The sequence below is a fragment of the Balaenoptera musculus genome, chromosome 13 (genome assembly GCF_009873245.2).
Source record: "Balaenoptera musculus isolate JJ_BM4_2016_0621 chromosome 13, mBalMus1.pri.v3, whole genome shotgun sequence".
NCBI lineage: Eukaryota > Metazoa > Chordata > Mammalia > Artiodactyla > Balaenopteridae > Balaenoptera > Balaenoptera musculus.
Window position 1 is genome coordinate 11,860,618 of NC_045797.1, and position 13,349 is coordinate 11,873,966.

Here is a 13,349-nt window from a genome sequence, read left to right on the forward strand (position 1 = left end):
GCGAAGGCCCTAAATACTCAGGAATGAAGAGCATCCTGCCAGGAAGATGAGTTCCTGGACCGCCAGGCAGGAAAGGGGGATTCTGAAATAAAAGGACTACGAAAATGGCACACATTCAGTCTTCATATCAAAGATAAATATTTCTAAAGTACAGGCATGAAAAAAAAAAAAAGTCAAATACTTAAAAGTGAACTGTTGTTACCACTTCTGGAATGACAGAGTAAGAATCTCTGAAACCTACTACTCCATAAAAGGCATGAGAGAACACTGGCAAAAACAGTGAAAATCAACTTTTTCAGAATTCTGGAAATTAAAGCCTTACAACAATTCAAAGAGAATTTACTCAAGAAAAACAGCTGCATCTGGGTAAAATGCCTCGTGACAATGACTTGCCCTAATCTCATTCTCCTCTCCCCAGCTCCACAGCAACCTTGAAAATCAAGAGCCCCAAAATGACAACTGAAAACCAGTACCCATAGTCCCCAGACCAGGCAGAAGAGATGGGGAGCGCCTCAAAAGCCGAATCCACTCCTCCCTAAATTGTCTTTGATTTGTATGACAGTTCACACGACATTCTCAGGGCCTGTCTTCAGCTGACCAGACTCAAAAGCAATAAGCACATAGAGCATCCAGATCTTGGATTGTAACTACTACAGATTTTCCTCAACTTACGATGGGGTTCCGTCTCAATAAACCCACTCTAAGTTGAAAATATCATAAGCTGAAAATGCATTTAATACACCTAACCTACTGAACATCATAGCTTAGCCTAGTTTACCTGAAATGTCTCAGAACATTTACATTAGCCTATAGTTAGTTGGGCAAAATCATCTAACATAAAGCCTAATTTATAATCAAGTGTTGACTATCTCATGTAATGTACTGAATACTGTACTTAAAGTGAAAAACAGGAGGTTGTCTGGGTACAGAATGGTCGTTAAGTTCTTGGTTGTTTACTCTCACGATTGCAGGGCTGCCCAGCATCATGAGAGAGCATCCCACCACATACCACTAGCCCAGGGAAAAGATCGTAACTCAAAAACCCAACCATGGTTTCTACTGAATGCATAACACTTTCACACCATCGTGTGTGAAAATCACTAAGTGGAACCATTTTAAGTTGGGGACTGTCTTCTCAATTAAAAGGAATCTGGCCTCCTTAGAGAAATGGCCCATTCGAGGGCCGAGGTAGGAACATACAAAACAAGCCTGGAGCACCTCTTCCAAGTTCTTAAAGCTGTTGGCAGGATTCAGTAATTTGTGGTTTTTAGACCGAAGCTCCCGTTTCTTCCCTGTCATTCTGGATACACGGCCCTCTCGAAACACGGCAGCTTACTTCAAGGCTAGTAGGGGAATCTGACACTTCTCATCTTCGACTTCAGGAAGAGCCCAGTCTCTTCTAAGGATTCATCTGATTAGTTAGGGTCCACCTGGGATCATCTCCCTTTTGATTAACTCAGAATCAACTGATTTGAGATCTTAGTTACACCAAAGGTAAAAACCACTTCATCTTTGGCATATAATGTAAGTTAACCATGGGAGTGAAGTCCATCCTACTCACAGTAATGCTCACACTCAAAGGGAGCAGGTTATAAAGGCCGTGTTCACTGGGGACGAGGAATCTTGGAAGCCGTCTTAGAATTCTACCTCCCACAAAGGGGGTGGGAAAAAGGGAGGATACAGGGAATCACTCGTTTTCATTAAAAACCTTTTTATGTTTTCATAATTCATTAATCCAAAATAAATCCCGTAACAAATTTTATTTCACAGTAAATTTTTGCCTATATATATAATTTCATTTAAAAATTACATTCAACCAAATCTAAATGTCAGTAGCTTAATAAGAGCCACCATTTTTAATGTACCAATAAGAAAAAATAACCTGCCAATGAAAATGTGATATTCTATCAACTGTAAAGTACGTCCCAATTTCAGAGATGTCGACCACAAAAATAAATACACTCGTTTCTTACTGTGTGCTGCCTGCAGGAGCCCAGAAGGTGAATACAGCCTCCGGTGAAGAGGGCAGTGAGTGGGGACCCATGGCCTTTGGATGGACAAAAGTCCCTTATTCTTGGCTCACATGTATTAGCCAGCCTTTGGCTGCAAGTAACATAAAGCCCAAATCAAAATGGCTTAAACAGTAAGGAGAATATATGATTTCATGTGGCATAACATGAGATCTGAAGGTTGGCTATCTCCTAAGAGTGGTGAATTCCATGGTTCAGCTGTTCTCACGGACCCAGCTTCTTCCCATCTCTTTTCTCTGTCATCTTCAGCTGCTTAGCTGGCTCCCCTTGAGGTCCCTAAGACAGCTGCATCAGTTCTGGGAGTCTATTTAGACATGGCAACGTCTAACCTCTTCCTGTCTATCTCAAGAGATGTTAGCTTTTCCAGCACACCAGAGGACATGAATTCGTATTTCAAGCTTAAACCAATTACTGGCAAGAAGAATGGCACTTCCATTAGTTGTTGAGACCAGTGGTTTTCAACAGCCGTATGTAGAATCATCTGGGAACTACTGAAAAATCTCATGTCCACATCCCAGGCTTCCCCCCAAACTCCCCAAAATCACAATTTCTGGGAGTGGGCCTCAGGCATCAATATTTTTTTAACCTCTCAATGGTTATGTTTATTAAAACTAGTCAGTGAACTGAGGTACCTGTGCTGGAAGTCAGGAATCCTATTAAGACAGGGAGCAGGTCATTCAATACCTCTGCGCCTGAATTCCTGACGTCTACAACTAGATCAAGTTAACACACTGGAAGACTACATACTTGACTTATATTCTCTTACCAAATGACAAAAATTGAGTTTTGCTGTCACGTGGCTTTCAGTAACTGACCGTAAAAAAGTTATATGAAACCTGTCACAAAGAATCTTAGAAATAAGAATTCTCTCCATTCTACTCAGTGATTTCCACAATGAAGACCTACGTAAGAACCGTTTTTATGAAAGTATTATTAGAAGAGTTAGGCTTTGCACCCTCCCTCTTTTCTGAAAACGAGAGGTAAATAGATACCCACTTCATCCTTTTTGTTTTGGCTCCAAAAAAGATCAGAGATAGGGCTTCCCTGGTGGTCCAGTGGTTAAGACTCCATGCCCCCACTGCAGGGAGCATGGGTTCAATCCCTGGTTGGAGAACTAAGATCCTGCATGCCACGCAGTGCAGCCAAAAGAATTTAAAAAAAGATCAGAGATAAATTTAATACAGCCATGAGAACCATGCCGACCAGATGACATGTAAATCCATGTACAGCTTTCCCCATTACAACTTTCTTGCTTATATTTCCTCTGGTTCAGATTTTTTTTTAACTATGGTATTATTATACTCATACTTGCTTGGAGCTGCATCAAGGGTCAGTGAGACCCCTACTTCACAAGAGGAAACCCAAGGGAGCAGAGAGGAGCAGAGGCCAATGGGCACTAAAGCCTCGTACGGCCGAGATGGCCAGACTTCAGAGCACTTACAACCAGGCAGACAAACAGATCCTGATTCAAGGTACAACACAGTGGTGGCATGACTGAAGCAGGACATTGGGAAACCTGCTCTGAGGAAAAGCTCTCTTTAGAGAATTGTAGAGAAGAAAGTGGAAATTGGAGGCTGGAGTCCAGCTGGAAAGGGCTGTAATAACCCACAGACTAGAGACCCACAGCCTGATAGCTGCTTTAGGTGCACAGGGCACATCTGAGGGAAAACGTCTCTCCCTCAACTTGATTTAACACAAGTTAAGAGATTTCACTGACAGCGATGTTTGCCTCTTCAAAATAATGATAGTTGTAGCTATTTAAACTTCTCTGATTCTCACTCCCTCAAATCTCTGCTTGGTCTTTTAAGTTTACAGGTGAGATGGGTACTGCCTCTTGGAATATAAGAATTACTTTTTTCTTATACATAAACTTTATGTCAGCCAATGTTAGCTTACGTACAGGTTGGCCATAAAATGTACCTTCTACAATTGTGCCCTATGACAAGATCTTGAATTCCTTTAAACTGTATGTGATCTTTAAAGAAGACATGAAGTATCAATTCTACAGGTAGTATAACCACTCCCTTGCACAATTTCATTAAATTATTGAAGCTTCTTGTAATGAACCCTCTTAAAGCATCAACTCAGCCCCTCTCCCCTGTGACTTCCTCTGGACGATTCTAGTGCATTACCTTTCCCTCCTTCCTATCACAGCCATGGAGTGAACATGGAAGACTGCAATGGGCGCTGAGAGATGACTCACTCTCAGCTCACACACTCCTGATGCTAAGGGCCCAGGATCCATCACTGTTTCTTCCTTTCCCAGGTCTTGTCTGATATACCTTTGCTTGAGTATAAGCAATTCCCTTTCTTGCTTTTGTGGGATTAGGTTACAACCAAAATAATTCTGACTCATATTTTCAGACAAGACTTTGCTAAGAAGCGTCACTAACTTTGGTGGACTCTGATGTATACAGCAAGTTAGTGATGCTATTATTTTTCCCAGCAATAAAACAATATTATGATAATAGTTTCAATTTCATTTTTCTAATAATAATCATACCACTATATAAAAGTACATATTTAGAATCTTATTATTCATGCTTGGAAAATTTTGTATTGGAATATTATATTAAAGATATTACCACACTCCTAAAGTTTATGTTCTACAAGTGTATAATCTGACTATAGTTTATGAACCAATGAGAAAGATAACCATTCTTATATTTTAACAACAAAAAACTTAAGAACTCAGGCTTCCCTGGTGGCGCAGTGGTTGAGAGTCTGCCTGCCAATGCAGGGGACACGGATTCGAGCCCTGGTCTGGGAGGATCCCGTGTGCCGCGGGGCAACTGGGCCCGTGAGCCACAATTGCTGAGCCTGCGCGTCTGGAGCCTGTGCTCCGCAACAAGAGAGGCCGCGATGGTGGGAGGCCCGCACACCGCAGTGAAGAGTGGCCCCCGCTTGCCACGGCTGGAGAGGGCCCTCGCACGGAAACGAAGACCCAACACAGCCATAAATAAATAAAATTAAAAAAAAAAAAAAAACTTAAGAACTCCAGGTTTAGGAATGGTATAGCCAGAGACACTGTTCCATTTTATTTATAACAGTAAGAAATCAGAAACAACTTTTTTGTTCAACAATAGGAAACTGGTTTTAAAAAATCACAGAACCATAATTTAAGCCATAAAACAGAACTGTGAGCAAACAATAAAAATATGTTGTGAATGTATTTAATGACATGAAAAGATCTAGCTGTATATTCATTGTCTATTATCCCAATGTCTTCCTAGTGGAACCTAGTAGTTTTCTCTCTTCCATCCTCACTCAGCCTAACCTTTCTCCTATTTTATTGAGAAAACACAATCAATCAGAAGAGACTTCTGCAGTCTACTACCACAACATTTACGCACCAGCCAGCATCTCTGTCACATATGCTCCTCCCATATGTTTCACATATGTTTCAATGGCTGGAACCATCTCGGTGAAGACCAACCCTTCACTTAGACACTACATTCTGTCCCTCGGCGCCACCCACTGAAGAGTTGCACATTACTGTAATGACACAAGAGGGCGCTTTAAATGAGGAATCTTGTAAACCACTCCAAATCAAGTCTTGAATAGTCTTGAACAGGCAGACACAAGCACTCTTCATCCACACAAAGCTACAGAAGAAAAGAGAAAACAAAAACACATGAGCTGGTAAAAATTACCAACTTAGCTACCGACTCCACCAAAAAAAACATGCACAGAAGAAAACTAACACAAAAATCCAAACTGAATTAAATATCCCAATTTAGGTATATGAAAAAACAACAACAACTTGAATTGAAATTCAAAAACTAAGTCCAAAACTGAACAAAAAAAATGGAAGTAGCCATAAAAAAAGAATGAAATTGAGTTATTTGTAGTGAGGTGGATGGACCTAGGGTCTGTGGAAGTCAGAAAGAGAAAAACAAATACCGTACGCTACCACATATATATGGAATCTAAAAAAAAAAAGGTTCTGAAGAACCTAGGGGCAGGACAGGAATAAAGACACAGACATACATAGAGAATGGACTTGAGAACATGGGGAGGGGGAAGGGTAAGCTGGGACGAAGTGAGAGACTGGCATGGACATATATACACTACCAAATGTAAAATAGATAGCTAGTGCGAAGCAGCCGCATAGCACAGGGAGATCTGTTCCGTGCTTTGTGACCACCTAGAGGGGTGGGATAGGGAGGATGGGAGGGAGACACAAGAGGGAGGAGATATGGGGATATATGTATATGTATAGCTGATTCACTTTGTTATAAAGCAGAAACTAACACACCATTGTAAAGCAATTATACTCCAATAAAGAATAAAAAAAAAAAAAAGGAAGTAATGAAACAAGAGTTGACTGACCCCAGAAATGACAGAAGAAATAGTAATCACATCAAAAATGAAGACTATAATACAGACCAGATTTGAATGGAAACTTAATAAGGGTAATTGGACAAAAGTGGAAAAAGAAAAAGAATAAAAATTAGATGAAGAAAGTAAAACAAAGAGCAAAAAAAAGAAAAACCATCACAGAGATAACATAATATACATAGTAACTATAAATCAAACATTCCGTCATTCCAATAAATGTGAACGGATTAATTCACTTACCAAAAGAAAAAAATGGATTTCTGGTTTGGCTCACAGAGCAAAACCCAACTATATGCACTATTAAAGAAACAAACCTAAAACTGACTCAGAAAAGCTAAAAATAAAATGATGGGCAAATGAATATTAAAAGCAAATGCAAACAAATCTCTGGCTAAAATGTAGAATCTGAAACCACATCAAGAAATTTTCTGTACTGTTACATTAAAATCTATTAATATACATTGTAGGTTGGATGTATATTTTACACAAGCATATTTTATAATATCATGCATTATTTATTTGGAAAATATTACCTTACTAATTTATGCAGATCTTTCGAATGCTTCATTCTATACCATTTTAAGAATCACATTCTTTAATATCATCACCAATCAATCTTACCAAAAAGTCTTTAAGTACAGGAAAGCTTTCAAGCTCACAGAGGCAGATCAAATGTTGCTAAACTGTAATTTTTGCTCAAAAGCCAGAACTTTATCATCAATAACATATACTTTCAGTTGTTTTTCTTGAAAAGACAGGGTCACTCCATTCATTTGTGAAAATCTACCTGCCAAACATCCACATCTGAAAAAACCAGTTTGCCCCTCAGTTTTTTTTTTTTCTTTTTTCTTTTTTTGGTTGTGTTGGGTCTTTGTTGCTGCACGCGGGCTTTCTCTAGTTCTGTTGAGCGGGGGCCACTCTTCACTGTGGTGTGCGGGCTTCTCATTCCAGTGGTTTCTCTTGTTGCAGAGCACAGGCTCCAGGTGTGCGGGCTCAGTAGTTGTGGCTCGTGGGCTCTAGAGCACAGGCTCAGTAGTTGTGGCACACGGGCTTAGTTGCTCCACGGCATGTGGGATCTTCCCAGACCAGGGATCAAACCCGTGTCCTCTGCACTGGCAGGTGGATTCCTAACCACTGTACCACCAGGGAAGTCCCTGTCCCTGAGTTATTCTTTCACGTAAAAGAATATTCATGAAAAGGTGTTCAACATCACTAATTAGGGAAATGCAAATCAAAACTACAATGAGATAATTACCTTTTATACCCATTAGGTAGGCTACTATCAAAACAACTGAAAATAACAAGTGTTGATGAGAATGGGAGAAATTGGAACCCTGTGTACTGTTGGTGGAAATGTAAAAATGGTACAGCCTCTTGGGAAACAGTATGGCGGTTCCTCAAAAAATTCAAAATAGAATTATCACATTCTATTCTATTCTATTCTAACGGATCCAGCAATTTCGCTTCTGGGTATATACTCAGAATTGAAAGCAAGGTTTCAAAAAGATATCTGCACATCCATTGTCACAGCAGCATTATTCACAATAGTTAAAAAATGGAAGCAACCCAAGTAACCATTGACAGATGGGTGGTTAAGCAAAATGTGGTAGATACATACAATGGAATTTTTTTTTTTTTTAATTTTTTGGCTGCGCCACGCAGCATGTGGGATCTCAGTTCCCCGACCAGGAATCGAACCCGCACCCCCTGCGTTGGGAGTGCAGAGTCTTAACCATGGGATCACCAGGGAAGTCCCAATACAATGGAATATTATTCAGCCTTCAAAAAGGATTGAAATTCTGAAATATGCTACAACATGGATGAACCTTGAAGATACACATTAAGTGAAATAAGTCAGTCACGAAAAGATAAATACTGTATGATTCCACTTACAAGAGGTACCTTGAGTAGTCAAAAATCATAAAGACAGAAAGTAAAATGGTGATTGCCAAGGGCCTGGGGAAGGGTGAAATGGGGAGTTCTTCTTCAATGGGTATGACGTTTCAGTTTTGCAAGATGCATGGTGGCGATGGTTGCACAACAATATGCCTGTACTCAAATACCAGTGAATCGTACACTTAAAAATGGTTACGATGGTAAATATGTTATGTGTATTTTACCACAATTTAGAAAAAAAAAGCATCCATCCAGTCCTATCTTCTCAAGTATTTATTTTCAAATAAGAAACAAGCATTGAATTTTGGAGGAAGTCTTTTCAGCATCTACAGAAATAATCATGAAATGAAAGACTACCATTTTGCTATTTTTCCATGATAATCCTTGTAAAACTACATGCCTTTTAAAACTATCTAAATACACTACCTTGATAAAAAATATTTAATGAAACAAACTTCTAAGATATAAATCAAATAGTACATTGAGAGAAATTTATAGGTTTAGATCTATGTATTAGAAAAGGAAACAATCAATTTTGGGGCAAAATAAGCTCAAAGAATGTAAAATCAATGCTATAATAAAGAACAGAAATTAATGAAATGGAAGATTAATATAAAACAGAATTAACAAAAGCAAAGTTGGTTCTTTATAAAGGATAACAGAACTGTTAAACCTCCAGAGAAGTTGATCAAGAAGAATAAAAGGGGCTTCCTTGGTGGTGCAGTGGTTAAGAATCCGCCTGCCAATGCAGGGGACACGGGTTTGAGCCCTGGTTCAGGAAGATCCCACATGCTGCGGAGCAACTAAGCCTGTGTGCCACAACTGCTGAACCTGCACTCTAGAGCCTGCAAGCCACAGCTATTGAGCCCGTGTGCCACAACTACTGAAGCCCTCGTGCCTAGAGCCCATGCTCCGCAACAAGAGAAGCCACTGCAATAAGAAGCCCGCGCACTGCAACACAGAGTGGCCCCGCTTGCCACAACTAGAGAAAGCCCGCACACAGCAACAAAGAAGCAAAGGCAGCCAAAAGTAAATAAATAAAATAAATAAATTTATTAAAAAAAAGAATAAAAGGCACAAATAATCAATATAAGGAATAAAAAGGCAGCTATAATTTCAGATGCTACAGATATTAAGAAGAAAAGAGAATATCATGATTATGTCAAAACATTCAAAAATTTTTAATTTAAATTAGAAAATTTTGTTTATCTCAGGAATGCAAGGGTAGCTTAACATTTCTAAATCCATAGATATAATTCGTCACAGCAGAATAGAAAAACTCGTGCTCATCTCAAAAGAATTCCAAAAAATCCAACATCTACATCTATTCACGATTATAAAACAAAGAAATAAAACTCTCTAAAACTTTTATCAAACTACAATTTGAAGAGGATTTCCTTAATCTGATAAAGAGCATCTACCAGAAAATCACAGCAAAGATTGCAGTCAATTGAGGAAGTATTAACAGCAGTCCCTTTAACATCTAGGACAAAACTGCACTATCACTACTTTTATTTAAAATTGTAGGGGAGGGCTTCCCTGGTGGCGCAGTGGTTGAGAATCTGCCTGCCAATGCAGGGGACACGGGTTCGAGCCCTGGTCTGGGAAGATCCCACATGCCACGGAGAAACTAGGCCCGTGAGCCACAACTACTGAGCCTGCGCGTCTGGAGCCTGTGCTCCGCAACAAGAGAGGCCACGATAGTGAGAGGCCCGCGCACTGCGATGAAGAGTGGCCCCCACTTGCCACAACTAGGGAAAGCCCTCGCACAGAAACAAAGACCCAACACAGCCATAAATAAATAAAAATAAATTTTAAAAAAAATTATTTAAAAAAAAAAGAAAAAAAAAGAGAACACAACTGAGAGCCCAGAAATAAATCCTTACATTTAGTTCAACTGATTTTTGACAAAGGTGCCAAGGCAACTCAGTGGGGAAAGGGTAGTTTTTTAAAATGCTTGCTGGAACAATTGGATATCTATATGCAAAACAAAAATTTGGATCCTAACTCACACCATTCCCAAAAATTAACTCAAAATGAATCACAGACATAAATATAAGAGCTAAAACTATTAAAAAAAATTTAGAAGAAAACATAAAAGTGAATCTTGTGACCTTGGATTAGACAAAGAATTTTTAGATGAAACACCAAAAGCATGATCCATGACAAAAAAAACTGATAAAGTGTACTACAACAAAATGAAAACATTCATGCTTCAATAGACACTTTTTAAAAGGCAAGCACAAATTGGGACAAAAAGACAAAGCCACAGATTGAGGCAAAATATTTGCAAATTATATATCTGATAAAGGATTTGTATCCAACATATATAAAGAACTCTTACAACTCAATTATAAGCTTACAACCCAATTAAAAAATGGGCAAAGATCTGAATCCACTAACAGCACATGAAAAGATGCTCAACACCATTAGTCATTAGAAAAATGCAGATTACAACTACAATGAGATTCCAGCTCACCCCTAACAAAAAAGCTATAATCAAAACAGCTAACAATAACAAGCATTGGTGAGGATGTGAAGAAACTAAAATCCTCCTACATTGCTGTCTGGAATGTAAAATGATGCAGCCACTTTGTAAAACAATGTGGCAGTTCTTAAAAAGTTAAACATGTATTTACTGTCAGACCCAGAAATTCCACTAAAGTAGTAACCTACTCAAGATAAATAAAAATGTATGTCCGCACAGCTAATAATAAGCTCATCCTGATTATTCCTCCTACCAATACTTCCTTGATGCAACCTAAGGTTTTCTGTGATCTCAAGTAGTCACCTCTTGATCCCATGACGTAGAAATAAGTCATCCCTGCTTGAGGAAATGAAAAAGTACTTCAAATTAACACAGGTCCAAAACTACCCTGAATTGACAGCCACCCCACCAGCACCAAAAAGTTCCACAAAACCCACTTGTTCCTAATTGTACCACCAAAAGGGAAAAAAGTCCTTAGATGAGAAGTTCCTCAAGAGAATATTCATTTATGCATTTGGTAGCTTCGTAACATTGATTTTCTGTGATATCCCCAAGGCATATTTTGACAATGTATTAGAATTCTCATTTTCAAAAAAAAAAAAAAAAAAAAGTATGTCCACAACACAAAGATTCACACACAAATGCTCACAGCAGAATTATTCATAATAACTAAAAATTGGAAATAACACAAATATCTATCAATTGGTGAAAGGATAAAAAAAAAGTGGTATATCCATACAATGGAATAATGGAGCAATTATTTTTTTAAAAAATCACTGATATATGCTAAAGCACTGATGAATCTCAAAACCATTATACTATATGAAAAGAGCCAGACGCAAAAGACCACATGCTGGGGCCTCGCTGGTGGCGCAGTGGTTGAGAATCCACCTGTCAAGGCAGGGGACACGGGTTTGAGCCCTGGTCCGGGAAGATCCCACGTGCCGCAGAGCAACTAAGCCCGTGAGCCACAACTACTGAGCCTGTGTGCCACAACTACTGAAGCCCATACACCTAGAGACCATGCTCCGCAACAAGAGAAGCCACTGCAACGAGAAGCCCGCGCACCGCAACTACAGAGAGCCCACGCGCAGCAAAGAAGACCCAACTCAGCCAAAAATAAAAAAAACAAAACAAAACAAAACCAAAACCAAAAAAAGACCACGTGTTGAAATTTATATGAAATACCCAGAAAAGGCAAATCTAGAAAATTCATCAGTGGGATTGGGAAGTGACCACAAATGGGTAAAAGGAATCTTTTGGGGGTGTCAAAAACCTTCTAAAACTAGATTTTGTGATGCTATGCAACTCTGTAAATTTACCAAATAATATTGAATTATACACTTAAAACAAGTGATATATAAATCATACCTCAATAAAGCTGTTTTTAAAAAAACTAACAGGGCTTCCCTGGTGGCGCAGTGGTTGAGAATCTGCCTGTCAACGCAGGGGACACGGGTTCGAGCCCTGGTCTGGGAAGATCCCACATGCCGCAGAGCAACTAAGCCCGTGCGCCACAATTACTGAGCCTGCGCGTCTGAAGCCTGTGCTCCGCAACAAGAGAGGCCGCGATAGTGAGAGGTCCGCGCACCGCGATGAAGAGTGGCCCCGACTTGCCACAACTAGAGAAAGCCCTCACACAGAAACGAAGACCCAACACAGCCATAAATAAATAAATTTAAAAAAAAAAAAAAAAAAAAAAAACAACTAACAAAGTAAAAGGGTCCAAAATAGTCAAGGTGCTCCTGAAGAACAACATTAGAAAAATTATCAAACTATATCAAAATCCAACAAAGCTCCAGTAATTAAGGCAGCAGAGTACTAGAGCGAAAGACAAAAGGAACAGAACAGAGACCCCAGAAATAGACCTCTGTTTGAAGGAAACTCGATATATACCAGAAGGGGCATTACAAATCAGTGGGGAAAGGGCAGTCTTTTCAGTTGAATGGTTCTGGGAGATTGGTTATCCGTATGGGGAAAAAAAAGAAAATCAAGTCCCTATAGCACACTGTTTAAAAAAAAAAAAAATCAATTAGTCTTAATTCTTCCCTTTTCCCTATACCCACAGCTGCCCTCTTTTTCGTGTAATTAAAAATTTGCTTTATTGAGGTATTATTGACATATAACATTACATTGGCTTTAGGTGTACAACATAACTCAGTATTTGTATAGATTGAGAAATGACTGTTACAATAAGACTAGTTACCACCTAACACCATACATACTTAACTTTTAGGATTTACTCTCTCAGCAACTTTCAAGTATGCTCTACAACATTACTGACTATAGTCACCATGCCATACACTACAGCCCCATGACCTATTTATTTTATTGCTGGAAGTCTGTACCTCTTGACCCCTTTCTTCACCTGTTTCACCCACTGCCCAATCCCCATCCCCTCTGGTAACCACCACTCTCTGTTCTCTGTATCTATGATTTTGGTTTGGTTTTATTTGTCCATTTGTTTTGTTTTTTAGACATAAGTGAAATCATAACGGTATTTGTCTTTCTCTGACTTATTCTGCTTAGCATAATTCCCTCAAGGTCCCTTCAGAAAAATTTTCATGTAATTTAGCAATTCCTCCCACATGGAA

The 13,349-nt window shown here is 39.1% G+C and overlaps 1 protein-coding gene across 4 annotated transcripts in view; it reads right to left on the bottom strand.

Moving 5' to 3' along the window:
- Positions 1 to 5,045: 5,045 nt before the first annotated feature.
- The window catches only part of ZC3H8 (zinc finger CCCH-type containing 8), a 29,496-nt gene continuing 21,192 nt past the window's right edge, over positions 5,046 to 13,349 (bottom strand). For 3 of the 4 annotated variants that reach the window (XM_036873716.1, XM_036873715.1, XM_036873713.1), the window contains one exon: positions 5,046 to 5,635. The gene's annotated coding sequence lies outside the window, so the exon portion shown is untranslated. The remainder of the gene's footprint in view (positions 5,636 to 13,349) is intronic. The other variant, XM_036873714.1, reaches the window with a different exon arrangement.